General features: G+C 39.9%; 1 protein-coding gene and 1 long non-coding RNA gene across 4 annotated transcripts in view; one reads left to right on the top strand and one right to left on the bottom strand.

Moving 5' to 3' along the window:
- The window catches only part of LOC119566148, a 75,361-nt gene extending 53,972 nt beyond the window's left edge, over nt 1-21,389 (top strand). Inside the window, exons 2-4 of one of the 2 annotated variants that reach the window (XR_006290236.1) lie at nt 18,880-18,967; nt 19,147-19,235; nt 19,355-21,389. This is a non-coding gene — a long non-coding RNA (uncharacterized LOC119566148). Of the gene's footprint in view, nt 1-18,404; nt 18,968-19,146; nt 19,236-19,354 lie in introns of those variants that run through there. The other variant, XR_005225251.2, reaches the window with a different exon arrangement.
- The window catches only part of CTBP1 (C-terminal binding protein 1), a 408,406-nt gene that overhangs the window by 136,853 nt on the left and 246,173 nt on the right, over nt 1-25,380 (bottom strand). The gene's annotated exons all lie outside the window — the stretch shown is intronic.

The raw sequence follows: 25,380 nt of genomic DNA, 5'->3' as shown, positions 1-25,380 counted from the left end.
TGGGGAATACACCTTTATTCAGCCTTTAACAACAATTCTTTAACAACCAGTAGATGGTATCTCAGGAATCTAAATATCAGTTGGAGATAATGGATATTGCTGGATCCACACAGTAAATCTCTTCAACTTGTTAGCGTATGTATGTCAAGTGAAGTCCTTTCTAATACGGATAAGTATATTCTGCACCTCTGAAGATTACATGTTGATGGAAAAGAAATCAGATTGAGTGTCAGTGTCCCTTTCAGAGCTCTGAGGCCTAGGGTAGTAACAAATGTGCCCTAGCTTGGTACTGTGCTGGAGGTAACTGGAGGTACAGTAGGTGGAACTTTTACCACCAGTAACAGAGGTGTCTTTGGTACCGCACAGAGAAATTTACCAGCACCATAAAGGATCTTGGTACTGAGAATGCTGGAACCGTGGGCAGATGAATGGAAGGCACTGGTACAGAAGACACTGAAGTGTTGGTACTTGATGAAACATGAAGCTCTGAATGAGTTAGTACTGGGGCATCAGAAGGACCCTTCTTGGGCCTTGAGCTACGCTTTTCTTTGGCAAAGTGAGAGAATTTCTCTCAGAGTTAGGACCCAGCCTTGGGTGACGTGGATCTACCTGCCTGAGAGAAGCAGTGCTCCTTTCAACCCCTGACCTCAGAAGCTGTACTAGTTGAAGAGGAGGATTTCTCAGAGATATGACCCTCAGATCTACAAGCTCACAGAAACACTTTTTAAAGGATCTGAAGAACTATTGGTATCTCCAGTAAAAACAACTTTCTCTCTTGCTTTTGGTGTTCTTTTTGAGAACTTGCAAAAGGCATAATAAACACCAGAAGTGCCATCATGCAGGGGCATTACTGCCCCACAAGGAGGAGAGTTTTTAAAACCTGCAGACTTGTGTTCTGCAATAAGAACTCAATCTGCTACCAGGAAAGTCTCACCAAAATAAATAACTAAAAAAGGAAACACTATGAAACACACTGTGACTAGAGACTAATTAGTAATTAAGCGACTATCAAAAGCTATTTACTACTATTTACACAAGAAAAGGAGATTGCACAGTGAGCAAGAAACTCAGACACTGCTCAGCTTCTGACTCTTAGGAATGAGCAATAAGAAGTAACTAACGTTACTAAAGTTGGGGTTACCTTGCCCTCTGTTTCCTTGGTGGGAGACACATGGACACTCAGGGTACAACACTGTAACAGGTTTATCCAGTAATTATTCTGCTTAAGGATATAATGTATGTTATCATAGATTTTAACTTCAGATTTCTTCACCAATTATACATACTGTCTAGCACAACATTCAATGTAATCTTTATAATGAGTATGTTTTAGGTATTTATAGTACCATAATGGTTACCCTGGATTTTCAGAACCCAAACCAGTGGTAACTAACTGATTTTGGGTTTTTTAGGCGGTATCAGGAATAAATTAATGGGGACACAGCTTTTTTGTTTGATAAATGATTGGCACATAACATCTACCCTTCATAAACGTGGATGGATTTTTAACTTTGTATTTATGACAAATTTTTAAGATCTTAGAACTCTAGGCAGGATATATTGTTCCTTAAAAGAAAAGAAAAAGCCTCTAAAACAAGCATACCAAGAGATAATTGCCTATTTTAATACAACTAAGGGGCATATTAATTCTTTTACTGTAATAGGGATTATAAAAATACTATTCTATGCATTTTAATGCTACCATCACTGTAGCAGAAAAGTGTTGCTCTGCATTGTTGTTTCAACCTCAGAAGACAGATGAAAAATACTGAATCTTAGCCAAAAGCTGAATACACCATTTTCTCCTTTTGCACAGCTGCATACACATATCATAGGCTAGAGTGGTGTTTTCTACCATTTTGTTTAGGGCTACAAAAAATATCCTAAAGGCACAGACAACCTGGAACTTTGCTCAAAGATGCATGTAATTAAATTCCTTTTCAAGACATAGAACTACTTTATAACGCCACATTACCATACTTGTAGTAAATAACGGATGGCTGAACTCTGAAATATTGTTGTTAGTTTTTGTTCTCTGCTCATTCCAGTTAGTTTAGCCAACCCCTGAAACTGTTAATCTTCTATTTTAATTTTTTTCAAACAAGATAAATAAATGAATAAAATGGACATTAATTCAAGCTAAATTTGTAATGTAATTCATAGTTTTCTGCATAAATATCTACATAATGTCATAATGAATATTACCATAATGGAATTAATGATCTACTACTGTGTTCTTTACAGTATTGGTCAGTATCAAACATTTTCAAACTGAAATAACATTAAAATATTCAATGTATCTTTAATCAATAACAAACTTGTCACTAGTTAAACCATCTACTTTTTCACCAAAAACTGCATTATTGTGAGTTTTTAATAGTTTATTCTTTGTATTGTATTTGTATTGTTTGTATTGTAAATACCAGTACTAGGATTAGGCATAGGACAGGAAGTTGGGAGATATGGCTTCTATTCCCAACTTTGTTTCTGACTCACTGTGCTGTCTTGGGCAAGTCAATGAACCAGTCTGTTTCAATTTCTCCATATGTAAAATAAGGCAGTAATAGTTATCTACCTACTTCATGGGGCGGTTAATTAATTAGCATTTGTAAAGTGCTATATGAATTCTATGTACTGTTGTTAAAAAGGATAGAAGAAACGATTATACAGTGGATTCTGGTTATTAGCAATCCTTATCATCAACATTTTCCCAAGAACCAGTCCCATCCCACTGATTTTCATGTTAACAGAACTTGGATATTAGCACCTGGAATGCCATTTATTGACAACTTTTTTAGAAGAGAGGTTCCACTTGTAATGAATTTTCTGGCTCTGAATCCAAGGCAGGACATGAATACTCATGTACATCTCCAGGACTACAGTGCACAGACTACTGCTATACATGTGTTATGCTTTACAGCTAAAAGAATGGTAAGAACCATTAGGAAAGGGATAAATAGTAAGATAGAAAATACAATGTTGCTATATAAATCCATAGTATGCCCGCAAAAAGACTGGGAATGCTCATCTTAGAAATGAGACAACTAAGTGGGATATGATAGAGGTCTATAAAATCATGACTGGTGTGAATAGGGAAGTGTTATTTACCCCTTTACATAACATACTAACCAATGGTCATCCAATTAAATGAATAGGCTTTAGGTTTAGAAAAAACAAAAGGAAGTACTTCTTCACACAACGCACAGTCAACCTGTGGAACTCACTGCCAGGAGATGTTGTGAAGGCCAAAAGTATAACTGAGTTAAAAAAATAATTAGATAAGTTCATGGAGAATAAGATGGTCAGAGGCACAACCCCATGTTCCGGGTGTCTCTAAGCCATTGTCTGCCAGAAGCTGGGACTGGATGACACAGTATGGATCACCTGATAACTACCCTATTCTGTTCATTCCCTCTGAAGCATCTAGCAGTGGCCACTGGTATAAGAGACAGGAGATTGGGCTAGGTGGGCCATTGTTCTGACCTGGTATGGCCATTTTTGTGCTCTTATGCAGGTACTTTATGCAGCATTCATAATACACTGTTGTGCATCTTTCCTGTATATCATGTCTTCCAAACATATGGACCTGTCTCTTGCCAATAAAATTCGGGTTCTGGTCCCTATGTGAGCTAAGCAAGTACAAGGAGCTGACAACTTTGATATCTCAAAATCTGTTCTTTTGCACATTCTAAAGAATAGTGATGACATTTTGAAGGCGTACAAGATCAGCACAAGTGGAGGCTGCAAGCATCAATGTGAATGCAAGGAGATGGACACTGGTGAAGACCCGTGGCTCCGGTTTCAGCATAAACTTGGCCAAAGTGGTCTTCTCTCTAGGCCTACACTGAAACAAAGAGTGACTCATAGCTGGCAGCAGAGCAGGGGAAGAAGTTCAATCCTTCAGACATTGGCTCAGTCAATGGGAAGCCCAACACAACATGGTTCAACATATGGAATGCAGCAAGAAACAAGATGCTGTTCTTCTGATAGATGCTGAATGGAAGGTGGAAATCCTGCCCAGCATTCTGGATGTGTTTCATCTGTGTGACCTCTTCACTGTTGACAAGACTGCTCGCATATACTGGGGCTTTCTGGACAGAGGCTTTGGTATGCTGAAGTAAAGAGTTTGCAGGAGGCAAAAAAGCTATGTACCACATTTACACTGTTGTAGTGTGGAAAAAATGGAAGGGACATGAGAAATGGCCTCTTATGAAAGAGTGAGAGCCCTCACTGTTTCCATACAGAACAAAACTGCCTGTGATCTACAGGAACTCTGATAATGTCTGGATGACTAGTCATTGTTTCAAGAATGGCAGAAGAATTGGAACAGGAAGTTGGACCTACAAGATGTCACACATGTCTGTTGATTGGCAATTTTCCAGTCGATTCATTCAATGCAGAGCTGTTGCACAGTTGGTTGATTTTTTTGCCTCCCAACACAACGTCACTCATGCAGCCGATGGACATGGGTGTAATTAAAAACTTCAAAGGCGACTACTATGCTCATCTGAATGTCTATATCAGTGCCTCTCTTGATGCTGATGCACACCTTTGAGTGCTGGATGTTGCAAAAACCACAATACTCTTTGATGCATTTCATCTCGCTAAGGAATCTTGGGGCACTGTTCTCCCCCTCGACTGTTAACAACTATTTCAGAAAGAGAGATTTTATTCTACCACATATAGTGCTGGGCTGATGGACGTCAATGTACTGGCCAACATTGCCGTTCCTGATAATCTGACAGCAGATTTGAGATCATTGTTGAGTTTGATGGTCATGTGGAGACAGCAGGTGAGCTCACTGCTGTGGAAATTTGAGATAGTAACAGCTGCTGATCATCCACATGCAGATAGTGCATCAGCTGAGCAACCCAAAGTGCCTCTGCTTCAAGAAGAGTTTTATGCCGTGGACATTTTCCGCAAAATATACCAGAATTGTGGCTTTGAAATTAGCTATAAAGCTGTGTGCAAAATTGATAGGGATTTACAGCTGAGGGTGCTTTGCTCACTGTAAGGACAACTGTAGTATATCATTGCATAATTGTAGTAATATATACAATTCTGCAATGATATACTGCATACAATGATATACAATGCGTTGTAATTGAAATCAATATATTAGAAAATGTAGAAAACATCAAAAATATTTAAATATTCTATTATACAAGTATTATATTGTTTAATAGCATGATTAATCATGATTTATTTTTTTAATTGCGCAATTAATTTCAATTAATTTTTTTAATTGCATGACAGCCCTAATATATATATATATATATACACATATATATATCATGCTATTAAACAATATAATACTTATATAATAGAATATTTAAATATTTTTGATGTTTTCTACATTTTCAAATATATTGATTTCAATTACAATGCATTGCATATCATTCTATGCAGTATACCATTGCATAATTGTAGTAATATATATATATACATTGTAATATATATATTAGGGCTGTCAAGCAATTAAAAATTAATTGAAATTCATTGCGCAATTAAAAAAATGAATCATGATTAATCATGCTATTAAACAATACTTATATAATAGAATATTTAAATATTTTTGATGTTTTCTACATTTTCAAATATATTGATTTCAGTTACAACACAGAATACAAAGTATACAGTGCTCACTTTATATTTATTTTTATTACAAATATTTGCACTGTAAAAACAAAAGAAATAGTATTTTTCAATTCACTTAATACAAGTACTGTAGTGCAATCTCTTTATCATGAAAGTTAAACTTACAAATGTAGAATTATGTACAAAAATAACGTACATTCAAAAATAAAATGTAAAACTTTAAAGCCTACAAGTCCAATCAGTCCTACTTCTTGTTCAGCCAATCGCTCAGACAAACAAGTTTGTTCACATTTGCTGAAGACAATGCTGTCTGCTTCTTGTTACAATGTCACCTGAAAGTGAGAACAGGCATTTGCATGGCACTGTTGTAGCCGGTTTCGCAAGATATTTACATGCCAGATTTGCTAAAGATTCATATGTCCCTTGATATTTCAACCACCATTCCAGAGGACACGCATCCATGCTGATGATGGGTTCTGCTCGATAACAATCCAAATCAGTGCGGACTGATGCATGTTCATTTTCATCAGTTGAGTCAGATGCCACCAGCAGAAGCTGGATTTTCTTTTTTGGTGGTTTGGGGTCTGTAGTTTCTGCATCAAAGTGTTGCTCTTTTAAGACTTCTGAAAGCATGCACCACACTTCATCCCTCTCAGATTTTGGAAGGCACTTCAGATTCTTAAATCTTGAGTCGAGTGATGTAGCTATCTTTAGAAATCTCACATTGGTACCTTCTTTTCATTTTGTCAAATTTGCCGTGAAAGTGTTCTTAAAATGAACAACATGTACTGGTTCATCATCCGAGACTGCTTTAACATGAAATACATGGCAGAATGTGGGTAAAACAGCAGGAGACATAAAATTCTCCCCAAAAGAGTTCAGTCACACATTCAATTAACACTTTTTTTTTAAACGAGCATGATCTCCATGGAAGCATGTCCTCTGGAACGATGGCCAAAGCATGAACAGGCATATGAATCTTTAGTGCATCTGACACATAAATATCTTGCAACACCAGCTACAACAGTGACATGAGAATACCTGTTCTCACATTCAGGTGACATTATAATTCAGAAGTGGGCAGCATTATCTCCTGTAAATGTAAACAAACTTGTTTCTCTTAGAGATTGGCTGAACAAGAAGTAGGACTTAGTGGACTTGGAGGCTCTAAAGCTTTACATTGTTTTGTTCTTGAGTACAGTTATGTAACAAAAAACTCTACATTTGTAAGGTGCACTTTCATGATAAAGAGATTGCACCACACTATTTGTATGAGGTGAATTGAAAAATACTATTTATTTTGTCTGTCATTTTTACAATGCAAATATTTGTAATAGAAAGTAATATAAAGTGAGCACAGTACACGTTGTATTCTGTGTTGTAAATTGAAATCAATATATTTAAAAATGTAGAAAAACATCCAAAAATATTTTAATACATTTCAATTGGTATTCTATTGTTTAACAGTGCGATTAATTTTTTTAATTGTGATTAATTTGGGGGGTTAATCGCATGAGTTAACTGCAATTAATCAACAGCCCTAATACACACACAATTCCTTTTTGGTTTTCACATGTGTCATGTAAGCAACTGACTGGGAGGGAGCATAGAGTCTGAATGTGAACAGAAGTTACCATATTTTGGCAATTACACAGGGTAAACTTATAGTATTAAAGGAAACTAAGTATTGAATGTTTGGATTTTTCAGGTTTATTTTTTAACACTGTATCTTACAAAAATGTAATACATAAATGTATTTCAATGCCATGCTTCTATAACTACAGGGTATTGTTGTTCCACACATCTATATATACACAAAAATGGGGGAGGGGGGCAGTTGCTTACTGGCAACTTTTGAATAATGGCAACATTTTGCTGGGAAGCAAGAAGTTGCTAATAACTGGCATCCACTGTATTGTATTGTATCTGCTTGGATTACTGTTAAATTGTGGGAGAAAGGCCATTGTATTTTACTGATGAGGATGGCACAAGAAAACTACAATGAGATAAAGAGAAGATGCTGTACAATCATTTTTAACTGTTACAGGCGAAGTCTTTATTCTTTCTAAGTACTAATACTATGCCATAGAAGTGTAAACTATCTCTTGTAGGAGAGTCTTAAAGCACTTTAATAACATCAGTGAAGTAATCCTCACAAAACTCATGTGAGGTGCATATAATTGTATATTTTTTTACATATGGGTAAACTGATGCATAGATACCAAATTTGGTGTCACTCTTGTATGGCATTCCATGTAAATACTTTAATGAGCTAATTTGTGTATTTTCCAATAATTTGTATATACCCATACATTTTAGTTAAAAAAATGTTGATTTTATGATTGTGAAAGACATAGGCTTGACTGCCCTGGTGATAGAAGTCCTCTACAGGGCAGTAGCAAGGCAAGTTTCCCCTACACACTCTCTCGTTGGCATGTCTTACCCTGAGCTTGGGGAGTGGTGAGGGTGGAGAGGGGAAGGTCTCCCTCTAGGAGAAACAGGGTTAATCTCAATCTTCCTGGTCCATACTGTCCTTAAGTGTCTTTGCAGAATCTGCCAATTAGCTCAGAGCTTATGGTTAATTTGTGATTAGGAGCTGGAAATGAGAGTCACTCAACTTATCTCATACAGAGACCACTAAACATCCATTAGATGGGGACAACTTTAATCCTTAATGAGCTGGTCTGGATTCAAACTGGTGAAAGACTTTGTAGCTCATTAGAAATAGCATGAGGCAACCAGTTTCCATACAAATGTCAGATATGAGGGGGTTCCATGTATATTAAATGTGGCAAATCCCAGAATCCCAGATCCAGTTTCTAGCCACTTGACTGTACTCATGTGCTACACTTTTATGTTAAAATATGTAGATTGTTTCATTTTACATCAGAGAATGAGAAAGAGGCTGTAACAACCACAAATACTTATTTCATTTAACAAATTTTTGCTCTGACTAACAAGAAAAAAAGCAGTTATTTGTATGCCTGTGTAAGAAATAAGAAGGCATGTGGCACAATCATCACGTGACCCATAATGTAATGGTTCTTGGTAACTAAGTACTGGTTTTATTCATGTAACTAAGTTTTAAATATTTTATGGATTTTTTTATTACATGCCCATCAGCAGGTGTACACATTTGTGTACACCTTGGGCACATTTAAAAATAATTACTAATGCATGCAGTATGGACTAAAATATTACCCACTTCAGTACCCATCCTTCACTAAAACTATTCAATTAAACAACAACAAATTCCCATGCCCCAAAGACAACAGATCCCCTTCTCAAGATTAAATATATCAGTCTTGCACACCATGTTGAAGGTAGTCATACTCAGGCTTTGGTAAACCACAAAAGGAAGAGAATTCCAAAGCAATTACTAATATATTTACATATATCAGTATGAAAAAAATTGACTTAGTACCAGGAAACTGATCATCACCAGTCTATATAAAAATGTTTTACTGTTACCCTTCTCATCCTCTCTCTCTATTTTATTTAACACTCATTGCCTCTGGTCTTAAACTAAAATCTCGACACTTCAAACACTTATGACATACTTAAGTTTACACATGAATAGTTCAGTGGAAGTCAGTGGGAATATTCATCTACGTCTAGTTCAGCACAAGCAAGGTGCATTGATTTAAATCGCCCATTTTAATTGTGATTTAAATCAGCAATTTTAGTCATATTTTACATTTGTATTTTTCAGTTATTTTCCTAAAGAAAGCTTCATTCTCACTGGTTGGTAACCATTAAAATATGGTTATAATTAAATATAATCCTCACACTAAATGTGCTGCTTCTTTTTGCTAACCAGGGGGATACACTATATCTGTACACCTTTATTTAATCAATTATATAGCTTAACTTAAATATATTCAGATTCTTAAATTTTTACATTTTTTAGTGTGTTAGAAAATGGTGAATGATTCAGTTCTTATTTATAAGATGATTAATTTTTCACTTCCAATTTATGTCATGCTGTATTTGGATGGAATTTCCAATTCAATTTAAAATGCCAAAAACAGAACTTTTATTTTATTTTTATTAAATAGAAACTGTTTTAAATGTGCTAGATACATAAGCAAAAAAGTTTATTAAAAAGTTTATCAAAACATGTTTTGGATTTAAAATTAACTGACAAACAAAGGAAGTATTAACAATAGTTAGTGAATTGAACTGATTGCTTCTGATCACTATGTACTTCAGGATTTTAGAACTGGTAGATCTCATCCTCTGACACCATCTTTTTACTCATAGGTTTCAGAGTAACAGCCGTGTTAGTCTGTATTCGCAAAAAGAAAAGGAGTACTTGTGGCACCTTAGAGACTAACCAATTTATTTGAGCATGAGCTTTCGTGAGCTACAGCTCACTTCATCAGATGCATACTGTGGAAACTGCAGAAGACATTATATACACAGAGACCATGAAACAATACCTCCTCCCACCCCACTCTCCTGCTGGTAATAGCTTATCTAAAGTGATCATCAAGTTGGGCCATTTCCAGCACAAATCCAGGTTTTCTCACCCTCCACCCCCCCCCCCCCCCCACAAACTCACTCTCCTGCTGGTAATAGCCCATCCAAAGTGACCACTCTCTTCACAATGTGTATGATAATCAAGGTGGGCCATTTCCAGCACAAATCCAGGTTCTCTCACACCCTCACCCCCCTCCAAAAACCACACACACAAACTCACTCTCCTGCTGGTAACAGCTTATCCAAAGTGACCACTCTCCCTACAATGTGCATGATAATCAAGGTGGGACATTTCCAGCACAAATCCAGGTTTTCTCACCCCCCCACTCCCATACACACACAAACTCACTCTCCTGCTGGTAATAGCTCATCCAAAGTGACCACTCTCCCTACAATGTGCATGATAATCAAGGTGGGCCATTTCCAGCACAAATACAGGTTTTCTCACCCCCCCCCCCAAAAAAAAAAAACACACACACACAAACTCACTCTCCTGCTGGTAACAGCTTATCCAAAGTGACCACTCTCCCTACAATGTGCATGATAATCAAGGTGGGCCATTTCCAGCACAAATCCAGGTTTTCTCACCCCCTCCCCCCACTCACACAAACTCACTCTCCTGCTGGCAATAGCTCATCCAAACTGACCACTCTCCCCACAATGTGCATGACAATCAAGGTGGGCCATTTCCAGCATAAATCCAAGTTTAACCAGAACGTCTGGGGGTGGGGGGGTGGTAGGAAAAAACAAGGGGAAATAGGCTACCTTGCATAATGACTTAGCCACTCCCAGTCTCTATTTAAGCCTAAATTAATAGTATCCAATTTGCAAATGAATTCCAATTCAGCAGTTTCTCGCTGGAGTCTGGATTTGAAGTTTTTTTCTTGTAAGATAACGACCTTCATGTCTGTGATTGCGTGACCAGAGGGATTGAAGTGTTTTCCGACTGGTTTATGAATGTTATAATTCTTGACATCTGATTTGTGTCCATTTATTCTTTTACGTAGAGACTGTCCAGTTTGACCAATGTACATGGCAGAGGGGCATTGCTGGCACATGATGGCATATATCACATTGGTGGATGTGCAGGTGAACGAGCCAATGTGATATATGCCAGAAGAGGCTACTATTATCAAAAACTCATTCAGCACTTTACCAAGCTCTGGCTCCAGGTGCTTAGCCGACAACTCAAGCCACTGATCTGGTGGAACTTTCTTTAAAACTTGGCAGCAAACATAAAATGATTAGTATATTTTTTTTATTTAATTTTAATAGATTATAATAAGTTTGGGCCTTAACATAGGTTCACAACACTGGTATTCACAAGAAAAATCTCTTACTACTATATGTAGTATGTTAATATTCTTTATCATGTCAATATTTTCCTCTTTAGTAGAGATTTTTCTATACTATACAGTACAAGAGAGAAAACCAAACTCAGGCTCAGAGGAAAGCACTGGTTTCCACAGTGAAATAATTCTGTTTATTGTCAGGGTTTACCAACAAAAGGGCCTCCAGTTATTCATGTTCAAACACCTATATTCAGTGGACTACATCAAAATTTCCATTCAGATATCTATAGAATATGATCATGGATTACTTGAAACAATATTGCATCCATTTAAGTGGTCTCTGATATGCTTTTACAGCTATAGGCTAAAACAGATACTAACATTAAACAACTGGTTCAAATTACAGACGGAAACTTAAATAAAACCCTACCACACCTTTGTTCTCACTTCTGAGGGTAGGCTGGCTTTTATTCCAATACATGTTGTATTGTCTAGTTATCTCTTCTGATTTGATTAAGAATGATATCACTCCATTTTAGTTAAGCAGTTTTTATGTGTCTGGTTGAAAATCTGCTGTAAAATCTATCAGTTGCCACAAAACTGTGCTCCAAAATTTAAACTTTCCCTTAAGATAAAATTAGGTTTCTAGTCCTAAAGTCAAGAATGTTAACTCTTTTGCTGCTAATCCTTTTAGCAACAATATACAGCTAACGTGCTTATTCCTCTTAGGCTAATTCAAATCCCTTATCTGAAACCTTAAAACCTTCAGTAATTTTGGACCGGGCTCCATCAGAGACCACCTCTCTATTCATGACCAATGAAGACAGTAGCACTCTTCTGAGTCAATGTAGCTAGCAGTACTCAGGCCAAAGGGTGAAAGAGCCCAAGATATGACATTCTTGGTCAATGATCCTGTCTATGGAAAGGCTGACTAGAAGAGATAAGAATGAACCCAAACCAAAACTGTTTTCAGAGCATGCTATAATACTGACCGTTTTGCAGAAATCTACCTGAAATAAAGACAAGCAATTACACTAATAGAGAGGGAGAGAGGAAGAGAAGATGCCTAACCTAAGAGAGAAGAGCAGAGACTACTAAATCTTAATTACTGTATTAGGTGCTCAGGCATTAGTGTGATCTGTGTCCCAGAAATACCTCAGATAGAATCAGATCCATGACTATCAAGGCCCACTATGAGCAGGCCGAGCCTCAGAATTAAGACCTGGGCTGAAGCCAGATGGCCATGCTCGGGGAGCAGCCAGGGCTCTCTGAGATATCAGTGAGAGGTTACTGTCCAAAGGGAGAGCCAGGTTGCGTAGTCCAGGGTGCAGGCAGGTTCAGCAGTTAGGTATCAGTCTGGGGGAAGGCAGTGGATGAACAGACAAGGCGCCTAGACAGACTTAGCGGGCAGACTAAGCGACAGGCTTGGCTAACCAGGGTTCAGGCAGGTCAGAAGAGTGGCTTGGGTAAGCAGGAGTTTGGTCCCAAAGGAGGGTGGGGCCTGGACAGCAATGGGCCTAAGACTAGCTGCTCAGACAAGTAGTGGGGCAAAAACAAAAAGCTTTATTATACCAAGATGTGTCCAATCAGCAGTCTGCTGCTAGCCAGCTGATCCTGCTGAGTCAACACATGTAGACCCTGTTTGTACGATATAAACTGTAGTTTAGAGCAGTGTTTCTCAAACTAGGGCTGCCGCTTGTTCAGGGAAAGCCCCTGGCGAGCCAGGCTGGTTTGTTTACCTGCCGCGTCCACAGGTTCGGCTGATCACAGCTCCCACTGGCCGCGGTTCACCACTCCAGGCCAATGGGGGCTGCAGGAAGGGCAGCCAGCGCATCCCTCAGCCCAGGCCGCTTCCTGCAGCCCCCATTGGCCTGGAGCGGCAAACCACGGCCAGTGGGATCCGCGATCAGCCGAACCTGCAGACACGGCAGGTAAACAAACCGGCCAGGCCTGCCAGGGGCTTTCCCTAAACAAGCGGTGGCCCTAGTTTGAGAACCACCAATTTAGAGATTTGAGCTTACACATGGTAGCACAGAATGTAAGGCTCTCATTTTGCAACCCAGTGGGGCTGGATTTGAAATCTATAGCACCTATGTATTTTGGTTCAATCCATTGTAGAGAGTGGTCCATCTTGGGAATTCATATCTAGGTTTAGTCTCTAATCACCCATGGCAGCTAATGTCTTCATTTACACCTATGCAAAGTATATCTAGAATACAACTATTCTGAGCTGGTTACATATTACACCCATTTTGCACAGGTATGAATTACCACACAAGTTACAAGAAAGTGGAGAAATAGACGTGTTATTTTGATTTTTAGTTCCAGCTCATCTCTAGTAATTTCTCTCTTTTTTTTAAATAAAACAATGATACACTTAAATGGACAGGATCAGAGCAGAGATTTTAAAAATAGAAATGTTTACCAGAACTGAACGATTTCAGAATGAAGCAACCATTTACTTGAAAGACTGTTATATGCCAAGTCTGTCCACAGACAAATTATTTTTGCTGGTAGGTGGGATGTTCTAAGAAACTTCAGGTTGTTTTCTGCGCAGACTATGAGCAACAGTCTTTAACTAAAGAGTGACCTCTTTTCAAACCCCTTGTCTATTTCTGAGAGCAGTAATGAATGAACTTTGACTTTACAAAGTGCCTTGGCCTTTCAACTCATTTCTAGAATGTTTAAAGGCACCTGGGGTTCCAATCTCAATCAAGTATCCCATGCAGAGACTGGCACCTTTTAGGAATATCAGTTTTGTTCTTATGGTCAAATCCCTTTAAGAGACTACTGTCCTCAATACATCAGTTGAGTGACCTTGGTATCAAAGGACAACATTATATTTCCAGATTAGCTGAAAACTAAGCTCTTGTTGAAGGAGGAAGTGAATCAGACCTTTGATGCAGAGTCTGTCCTATGAGACAATCTGCAGGCATACAATTAATAAACAGTATAGGGCTTAGGACTGACTCAGAGAAATTCACTCCTGTACGGACAACTAGCACAAGCCCTATACGCTACTTAAATACACTTAAGACATACTTTTGAGGGCTTAAGTGGTACATTTGTACCTCTTCCATAGAGCAGGTGACTGTCAAACTCAGAGAGCACTTTCTGGTGAACAGAGCGCACAAACACAGACACCTCAATCTTGCAAACATTTACATGTGTATAATTTAAGCGTGTGAGTAGTCTCACTCAGGCCATGCATAAGGATCCTTGCCCATATATGACTGACATATACAGACACCCATTATTACAAGTGGGGCTGCTTGCACCACTTATTGTTAAAGTCACCCTACACTTCCCAATATAAGATCCTGTTTTCAATTGCTTACAGTTTTGCCAAACTTTAACTGTTGGGCTGTAATTTTCCATGCCATTTGTCTGTCAGGCTAATTTTTTTTCCTGAAACCTTCAGCCAAAAGAGTTGAGCTATTTCCAGGAATGAGGCTATGGAAAAATACGTTGTTTTGCAACATTAAAACATTCTGGCTACCTTTTCTTTGAGAAGCTCTACCATCCCCATGCTTGGGAGAAGGAAACTGAAATTTGGCAGAGACGAGGCCTTCTTGTCAGGGACGTGCCTTTTGCTGTTCATGTGAAAACCTTCCCAAATTTGGTCATGTCATAAGCCTCAGAAAAATCTCACTTTGCACATGTTCAGTAGAGATTTAAAATCTAGCAGTTAAAATCTCTGAAGTTTCCATGATCACTGAGCATGCTCCAGTCCATTGTGCTTCCTTATGTTGACCAGACAGCACATCCACCATCCCCACTGAGCAAGTTTCATCCCCCTCACAGCTCCTACATGTGTTTGTGAACATGTACTATCCACACAGAACAATTCACCATGCTCCACCTCAGGACAACAAGAGCTCTGATTATTAATTATTAATTATTATTATTATTATTTTATTATTATTATTAAATCAAACTTTTCACATGTGGTCACTAATTCTATGTTCTTCATTTTCTGGGTGTCTGATTTAAGACTCAGGGGTCAGATCTGAAGAAGTGCTGAGCACTCACAGCTGCAACTGAAGGTAATGGGAGCTGTACTTTAAAAATATAAAACACTAGTCATACCGATTTTGAGGACAGTTTGTACAATTGGGTCTTCATATGGCTCCATAGACCAATTCTGGAAGAATGACATTTATCTCACTGACCACAAAGCCATTTGTGTGGTTGTGTTGCTTAAGCTGTGTGTTGTTTCCATACCCGCTGCTGTGCTTCCAGCTGCACAATGTGGTTCTTCTCAAAATCATGAACGCCTACCCTTATGTCGTAGTGTCATTTGATGCAGTCAGCAACCAGTTGCTCGAAAGTTGAGTGAGAAATATTTGTCTTGTGCAGATTTTGTTTCAGAGTATTTTTGAAGTGCTTCATCTGCTCTCCACTCTTATGGTTGCTAGAACTTAAATTCAGAGTATAAAATCTGTTTTGATAGATGGGTCCCAAGCATACAAATTACATGTCTAGTCCACCTTAGTTGGGTGCAAATCAAATGAGTCTTGCTACCGTGAACCAGCTTTTGCCAAAACTTCCATGTTGAACACCCGGTCCTGCCATTTGATTCCCAGCAGTCATCGTAAGTGTTGCAAATGGAAACTGTCAAGATTTTTAATGTGCCATTGATAATAAGTCCATCTACAGAGCAATGTCATGAGGACAACAGTATTATAATTTTTTTTTGTCTATGGATAGATTCTGTGTTGCTTCCAGGTTTGGTTATAAAGGCAAGCATATGCGGAGCTAGCTTTCTTAATTTGTGCATCCACTTCGTGGTTCAAATATAAAGTGCTATAGCAGTGATTCCCAAACTTGTTCCGCCACTTGTGCAGGGAAAGCCCCTGGCGGGCCAGGCTGGTTTGTTTACCTGCCGCGTCCTCAGATTCGGCCGATCGCGGTTTGCAGTGGCCACGGTTCGCTGCTCCAGGCCAATGGGAGTTGCTGGAAGCGGCGGCCAGTATGTCCCTCGGCCCGTGCCGCTTCCAGAAGCTCCCATTGGCCTGGAGCAGCGAACCGCGGCCACTGGGAGCCGCGATCAGCTGAACCTGCAGACGTGGCAGGTAAACAAACCGGTCCGGCCTGTCCTGCCAGGGGGCTTTCCCTGCACAAGCGGTGGAACAAGTTTGGGAACCACTGCGCTATAGAATGATAAGTGCTCTGAAAAAATAAGGTCCTAGACTTCTCAAATTGGGCACCCAAAATTAGTGGATACTTTTGATTTTAATGTCTCTTTTCCTCAGCTCCCCATCTGTGCATTAACCACTCAAATATTTTTTTAAAATTGAAATTTAAAATAATGTGCCATAGTCTAATAGCAACAAGCTATGCTGGGGTCTATGTAAAAGTGTTGCACTTCTTAGGTGGTTTATGGCATGAAGGCCATATGCCTAGTAGTAACACATTAGCACCATCAAGGATCAGGGTGCCATTATGCTAAGCATTGTAAAAGCACATAACAAAAGCAGTCCCTACACCAGAAAGCTTACAATGTAAGTTTATTACAAGATGCAAAGGGTAGATGAAATAGGCAAACAGGAGTCAGAAGGTGAGGGAAAAATAAAATGACCAGGATGTGCATAATAAGTTGCAGTCTCCCAGCTCATCGCCTGCCATTACCATAGTTTTCTAATACAAACCTTGCTGTGTATTATTGTTATAAAGGTATTCACATTCATAGGATGTAGCTTAATTGAGGAAGTAACGCATTAGCTAGAATGATAGTCATTTGGCACTTTACTTCGATACTTACGCAATAGCCAGTAATTTCTGAATCTGGATTATCACAATTTTATTAGGCAGTCTGATTTTCTGAGAATACCATGGAAGGGAGGGGTTCCTTTTATTTTTTAATCAAAGTTAGAATTTTATTTTAAAATTATCCTAAAAGTATGAACATGTTTAGGGAGAGTCTGGTCTAATACAGGCTGAAAATTCTGATATTTTTGTGAAAGTACGTGTGTGCGCAGGGGAGCAAGGAGGAGGGGGGTGAAGAGAATTGAGGGTGAAGACAGAGAAAAACGTTTTTCATAACTGATTACAAGTTCACATAGTTCACATGGTTACCCGCTCCTGCCCTGTGCGGCTTAAAAGCCAGCCCTGGGAGAGCTAGGGCTGAGAGCAAGGCTAGGCTGATTGGGGAAATGGCGGCAGCTTGGCCACGCCCCAATCAGGTCGCAGCTGGGCCTATAAAGGGGCTGCTAGGCTGAAACTTAGCCAGTGTCGGTCTCTGTGTTCAGAGAGGGAAGAACCTGAGGGAATACCTAGATTGGAGCAGGGCTGAGGGGGAAAGGCCAGGGGAGCTCCAGCCTGGAAACCCCCAGGCTGCAAGGCCTAGATTAGGGCCTATTAGGTACTGGGGTTGCAAGGGGGCAGCCCACGGGTAGACAGAGGTAGCAGGTCCAAATCCCTGGCCCGTGATGAGTGGCTGATAGACTGCAGTCTGCCCCAGGGAGCAGGGTTAAGCGATGACTGGCAGTAGCCAAGACTGAGGTGAGGTGGGGGTTCCCTGGGGAGGGGAGACCCTCAGGGATTGTTGGAGTTTACTGCCGGGGGCAGCACCCCAGTGGCAGGAGGCACCGGGTCCTGGGAGGGACTGGGGCTGGTGGTAAGGCAGATTACCAGATCGCAGAGGGCGCTCCAGAGGCTGACGAGCTAATTTCCAAAGACAATCAGTGGGAGGCGCTGCCGGGTGAGTCCAGCTCTATTACAGGTACAAAAGAGGATCAACTGAGAACTTTAAAGATTATAAACAAATTCTATAAGAGGGACTTAACTTCCTTGGAGATGGAGAGGTTACTTACTTTGTACAGTAACTGGAGCTCTTTGAGATGTGTATCCCTATGGGTGCTTCATTTCAGGAGCACATGCTCCCCATGTGCCTCTGATTGGGGGTTTTCGGTAGCAGTGCCTATTCAGCCTGCACATGAGTTCCAGGCCTCCTTGTGCCCCGTACTGAGGATATAGAGCCGTGCAAGCGAACAGCCCTCATTTTCTTCTCTGTCACAAAGTCCCAGGAGACTGACCTGCAAGTGTGTACCAGGACATAGTGTGTTAGAAAGTGTGAACTGACACCCAAGTTGCAGATTTGCAAATTTCAGTGTCTGGCATGTTTTTCAACAGCACCTTGGAGGTAGATTGAGATATGGTAGAGTGGGCAGTTACTCCAGAAGTAGGCTGAACATTAGCAGTCTTGTAACAACTTAGAATACACCCGGAACCCCATTTTGAAAGTTTTGCAAGGAAATTGAAGATCCTTTCGATCTGTCCATGGAGGAAAACATAAAATCTCATTTTCTAAATGGTCTCCTTCTATCTGGATTGAAGACTAGCATTCTTCTCACACCCAAAGCATGAAGAGCAGATTATTCCCTGGATTGGTGTGGGTTAGGGGAAAACAGCAGGAAAATGTATGACCCAGTTAATGTAGAAATCAGATGATATTTTACATAGAAATTTGTGATGTGGTTGTAACAATACCTTTTTCTTTAAAAAGTCTGTAAAGAGGAGATCTGCCATTAACACCTCTAATTCTCCAACCATTTTGGCAGAAGTGATGGCCATCAAGAATGCCATTTTCATAGGTAAGTGCAGCAAAGAAAATTTAATTGATAGTTTAAATTGAGGCTTGTTCATGAGGTAATTAAGGACCAAGTTCAAAACCTAAATTGAAGTAGGTCCTCTTATTTGTGGAAATAGCTTAATCAGTCCCTCAATGAACCTTGCCCCGTGAGATAAGCAAACCCTGAAAATCCCTCCACAGGTGAATGGAAGGCTGAGATTGCTGCCAGATGAACTTCGACAATTTATAAAGGTCTTGTCCTCTTAATTACAACAGGCAATCAAGAACAGGTAGGTGAAAACTCTGGTGCACAAACCAGCGATGAAATCTCCTCTACTTTTGAAGGTGACTAGCTCTAGTAGAAACCTTTCTGCTGTTTAATATAACCTGTTGTACCTCTGTCAAGCAGGAAACCTCTATCTCCAACAAACATTGAGGAGCAAAGCTCTGAACTGAAGAAAGCCCAGGTTGGGATGGAGAATCTGGCCAGACTACAGGATAACAGATGGCAAGCAGCTGGGAATAATAATGGCAAGAGCAAAGCATGACGAATCAGGTAAGGATACCATACTTGTCTTGGCCAAGTTGGTGCATTTAGAAAGACTGCAGTTTTATCCTGCTTGATCTTGTTCAATACCTTCAAGAGCAGTGTCATCAGAAGACATGCATAGAGGTGGCCAAGAAGTGAGAATGATATTGATGACCCAAAGCCCTTCTAGAGCAGAATTTCCTGCACTTTCTGCTAACAGCTATTACAAAGAAGTCCACGTCTGGGAACTTCCAGGTTAGGAAACTATGCTGGAGAGTCCAAGATTGGAGTTCCCACTTGGAATCCAAACATGCAGGCAACACTCTCTATCATGACTTCAACAGATTCTTTCTTGATGAAGGAAAGAAACTGTATGCAGATACTGCTCACTGCTCTTACTTCCAGAAGGTTGATGTGGAGGAGAGATTTTTGGGCAAACCATTTGCCCTGAGTAGTGTGTATGCCTAGATATGCTCTCCCCCCGAAAGGATACATCTGAAGTTATGGTGACAGCAGGAGGAACTGGGTGAAGGGGAGTTCTGTACATACTCTGGAGGGGTCCTTCCACCAATTGAGCAACTCCAATACTCAAAGATGAATAGATGCCATTGTGATGGTTCTCAGGGTATCCTGAGAGTCACCTTGTTACCCACTGCCCGCCACCCACATCATGAGGGAGATTTGCTTGTGCTTAATTGGGTTTCAGCTCCCTGACACCACCAACCTGTGAGCCACCCAAGCATTCTCCTATGGGCAACACTAGCCCTTGCTTTGCTTTGCAGGTGAACAATAGGTGCACCCCAGTCCCCAAGTCCCTTTGAAGTGTTCCCCTGTGATAGCCTGCCTCTGATATTGACTACCCATAGAATTAACAAGTTAGCTGTCCCCAAGGGACTAGAGTACACACTAGATTGTATGATTCAACTCAGGATCAGCATCTTGCTTAACATCACAGCACTTACATATAGTGAAAAGGATAAGATGATTACCAAAAATTCAAGACATAGTGAGTCAGGATGATGGAAACAAAAAGTTAATCATAACATGCTTTCTAGAGCTGAAACTTAACTATTAGGTTAATCTCCTGTCTTATAAAGTTTCTCCCAAAGCCTTTTGCAGCATCTTCAGCCAAGGCTGGTTGTGATTGCCCATTTTCTTCCTAGGCCCAGGATAAAGTGATGTTTTCTTTGCCTTCTATTTATATCCTCAAAGGTATCTGTCAGTTCTTAAAGTCAGGATAACCACCCATGGCTTATTTTTTCCTGTCTACTGCTTTCCTGTTGATTTCACATCTCTTTGACTTCATGTGTAAATGGATATCCATTGTGTTAGCTTACAATGCTTAATTTACTTCTCCCCAGGGAGACAGGTGAATAAACACCTCATATGATAGAAAACCATGGATTTTGTGAACCATGTCTTGATACAGACTTTAAAAACACATTTTCAGCGTATATACACATAACTACTTACATAGTACCTGCACCTACATTTCATAACGTTATTAAGGATCAGTGCAACCCCAGCTTTCTCTTCAGACCTCACATGACGTTCCCTGGTAAACCAGAGTGCACATACCAGAATCAAGATAGTCTTGTAGCCCCCCTTCCCAGCTGGCATTAAGGATTCTTGGGTTAAAGACATCTTGTCTAAACTGTTTGTATGGCCTCTCTCAGCTTGTATGGCAACTTCCAACTTATTTGTGTGTATTATAAATCTTCTTACTGTATGTTCCATTCATCTGATGAAGTGGGCTGAAGCCCACGAAAGCTTATGCTCTAATAAATTTGTTAGTCTCTAAGGTGCCACAAGTACTCCTGTTCTTTGTTCTAGGAAAGTATATTTGAAAAAAAAACAGTCAAAATTAGGTTATTTGGTAAGAATACAGAATGTGGCATGTGACAGGATAACACAATTAGTCCCTCTTTCTGCTACTTTTTAGAAGATAGGCTTGATTTAGAAGAGCATTACGATAATGCATCATACTGCATGTACAGGTTTTCTGAACACTAATTGTAAATGAGGAAGGCATCTATAATGAATCAAGTCTGTTTCTGTTTTCCCTACACTTCTGGTACCCACAAAGTGAAGGGGGGGGCAGGGGAATGGGGAAGAGGTAGGAGTGGATGGATGCCTACTGAAAACATTTTGATTTATTCAAAGACCAAAAGTTAAATGACAGTGCCAGTCTAGGTATTTTGAACTTGCCCTCAGACCGAACTCACATAATTATGATGTGACTCTCTTTTCAAGCTTGGTTTATTTCTAATAACTATTCAGTTGGTAAAAAATGTTCATGGTATCTTTAGTACATTTTTTGTGAATGGAAAAAACCCTATGTTTGGCTTTCCAATCAACTGATATTTTCATTTACACACATACTTAAAATATTTCCCTTGAGTTTTTTTTTTTTTTTTCTATTTGGGACTTTTTTTATTTGAGAACTCAGAAATGGCAATTAGCTTCAGATCTAAATGAATAATAATGCATTTACATTTCAGATATGTATGACAATTCATTTCTTCAAGTAAAAACTGGATTATTTTCTGTCCCCATTCCTAATCTCTGCAAATAGTTTTGCACTCATTTAAATCCTGAACACAACTGAGTTAAAGACCCAGGTTAAAACAATAACATCTACTTGCTTAGGAATAAGAAACACTTTTTTATCTGAATTCTTGCAGTAACAAAATCTAAGACACATTTAAAGGAATATGGACAAATTGAAGTTGTGAAGCAGAAAAATTTTTGGTCCTGGGCTGCACTACTAATTGCTTTTGGACTTTGCAAGGTGACTGAAATGGCAGAATACTAAGATTCTTTTCTCAGTGTTATTCACAAGAAAAATATTCTTTATTATGACCACAACTCCAAATGTGCTGTGACTTTATCACAGGGCTTTTAAAACATTTTTTTTTAAAATTGAAGACATGGAACTTAAGCAAACTTACTTTGCTTATAGAATAAATCTTTTTTTTTAATGAGGTGTTTGCACATATGGACTTTAATAATATTCTTAGCCTTTGGTTTGGCAATGACTGCTAATGTGAATTTTTTTTTTCTACTATTTATATCTAACATCCCTGGGCTAGATCTTCTCCCCAAAAAACAACTCATTGGCTTAAACTACAGAAGAAAAATTCTAATATTGGGCATTTACCAGAAAAAGTCAGCTGATCCCTCAAATATTTCATTGTGTATAGATTTGTTACACGTAGGTGAACTTACTCATGTGAAGTGTTGCCAGGATCAGGTCCTTAGCTTATTCATTAGAATAACTTAGGTAGTAATATATCCAGTCAAGTACACACTCACAAACTTTGCATTTTCCCTTATAAAAATCCTTTTCTTCTCTCTGTACATGTCACTAAGACCTTGTCTACACTAGGAGGATATTGCAGACATAGTTATACCGACACAGCTAACCTGCAAAACCCTCTTAGCGTGGATGCAGTTATACCCATCTGTGGTGACCAAATGGAACATGTGGGGCTGTTCCAAGCCACCTGGCATCTTCGCTCATACCTCACGCCCCTGCAAACATCTGTTCATACCTCCAGTTGAGCCAAGTAGTAGAGATGGGGGCAGGGAGGAAGAGGAATGTATACGGGTTGGGATCTGGACATCAAAGCACTGTGTGAGTACATTTGGGCTCAGAGCCATGAAGTGAAGTTATTGGACTATGATCCAGTTAGCAGTGTGATGCCCCTTTGGCTACTATTTCAGATTTTGGTATGGGGGAGGGGCAACTCCCAGCCAGTGAGGGGAGAGGAGCAATGGGGAAGAGGTTGCTCCCAGCAGGTGAAGGGAGGCAGAGAGGAGCAAGTGATGGGTCGCTCCCACCAGTGAGGAGGGAGAGGAGTGAGCAACAGGGGACCAGGGGTGTAGGGAATGTCACTCACACTGATGTAAATTTCCTGGGACAAACACCCAGTTTTGCCAAAAAAGTCTCAATGTCAGGGACAGGGCTTAAAAAGGGGACCGTTCCGGTCAAAACAGGACATATGGTCACTCTAGTTATACCACAGCGTATAGGTGTCCTTTTACTGGTAAAGAAATCACGCCCTAACTGCCATGGCTATATTGGAGTAACTTTTAAGGATAAGTGAATCTTAGGCCTGGTTTGTGTTAAGGAGAACTCAACTTCTTTTAGAGTTCAGTTAATACTGGTATCTGAACAGGTGACAGTGTAACCCAACATAAAGCAACCTGACTATCCTCTTATCAGAGTCTAAAATACACTGGGCCTGATGGATCCTGAGCTGATGTAAATTTTCCAAACCTCATTACCCTCAATAGAACTAAGCTAATTTACTAAAGACTTTTTCTATTGCATCTTCCATAACTTAAGAAAAATCATACCTTATCAGATCAATGGCCCATCTAGTCCAGTATGTTTTTTTTAATGTAATAACAAATGCCAGAGTACAGTATTCTCCTCGGCCTGAAGAAAGAAGGATGTAATCTAGCTGGTATAAGCATTATAGTTTTCATTTGAAAATCAGTACTAAAAAAAGTACACAAAGCACAGTGTAGTAGACTTTTTCCTGCAATTAACACAGAGGTCTACTCAGGCCTAATTTTAAATCCCAATCTGAACCCGACTAGCCAACAACCAACCCAGATCCAATCTGAGCCCAAGTGTTGAGTTGTCTTCAGACTCAATCAAACATGAACCCAAACACTTGCCCCCCAAACCTCGGTCATTGCCACCTTATCACTGGGGCGCAGTCTCACAGGGGTTTTCCACTCCCCATGCCCTGTGGTCACAATCATTCTCTGGTTGTCTTCTGCATGCCCCACTCCAGCCCGCTGCTACTGCCTTGCCGCGCTGCGGAGTGAGCACGCTGATGAGTTGCACTGTCTTTCAACCCACAGCACACAGACCATGAGGCAGCAGCAGCTTGCAGGCACAGGGCATGCAGCCCCCACCGTGGTGACCCCATGGGCAGAAGGAGGCGATCAGAGACTACCCAACCAAATCCTGAGAGAGTGTTGGGTTGTTGTCAGGCCCAGCTTCAATCCAACACTTGTGGTTGGGTCCCCTTGGGTTCAGGTCAGGTTGCAAGGCTCTAGTTAAGGTAACAGTATTTCAAAGAAAGATAACATGACCCACTATAGGGACCAGCACAGAAAATAAGCATACAAAATGCACAAATAATTAGCAGGTGTTCATGCAGCACCTAGCACACTGGGGTATTACTTTGTTATGAATATTAAATAATAAAAATACTGAAGGTGAAATCCTGACTATTGAAATCAGTGCAAGTGTTCTGGTGACTTCAATAGGGCCAGAATTACACCACGAATATATTTGCAATATATATTGGTCTTTTTTCTCCATTCTTAATTGAAGATGCATAATTGTTAAAATTAAGGCCTGCCCACTTAGCCATTGAGGTTTTCAGTGTCTGTCTACTTACCACCTTTGTATCTGAACACCTTGTAATCTATAATGTATTTACAATCATAACACCCCTCTGAAGTAGGAAAGTGTTATTATCCCCATTTTACATGTAGGGAACAGAGGCAAAAAGAAACTCAGTGACTTGCCCACGGTCACATGGGAAGTCTGTGGCAGAGCAGGGAATCAGACCTGGAGTCTCAGAAGTTCCAGACTAGTGGTCTAACCATCGGACCATCCTTCCTCTCAATGAATTGAGGGAAATAGGAAATAATTAGGAAAAAAACCACAACACATTCCTAAAGCAGAAAATGGACAAAAAAGAATCAACTGGCTAAGCAGTCACCCAAACAGGAACAAAATTAAGAGTGTTACTGGGCCATCTGGAGACTTCATTAATGCTCTGAGTAGAAAATCAGGGACACTCCACAGGACCCAGGAAGAAAAATTTTTTCCATACAAGAAGCAAAACCTAGTGATATGAAATGAGTAGAATGTGTGA

This window comes from Chelonia mydas, chromosome 4, assembly GCF_015237465.2.
Source record: "Chelonia mydas isolate rCheMyd1 chromosome 4, rCheMyd1.pri.v2, whole genome shotgun sequence".
In the NCBI taxonomy this organism is placed as follows: domain Eukaryota; kingdom Metazoa; phylum Chordata; order Testudines; family Cheloniidae; genus Chelonia; species Chelonia mydas.
Note: the sequence above shows the minus strand (reverse complement) of the source record. Positions and strands in the feature narration are given on the sequence as shown.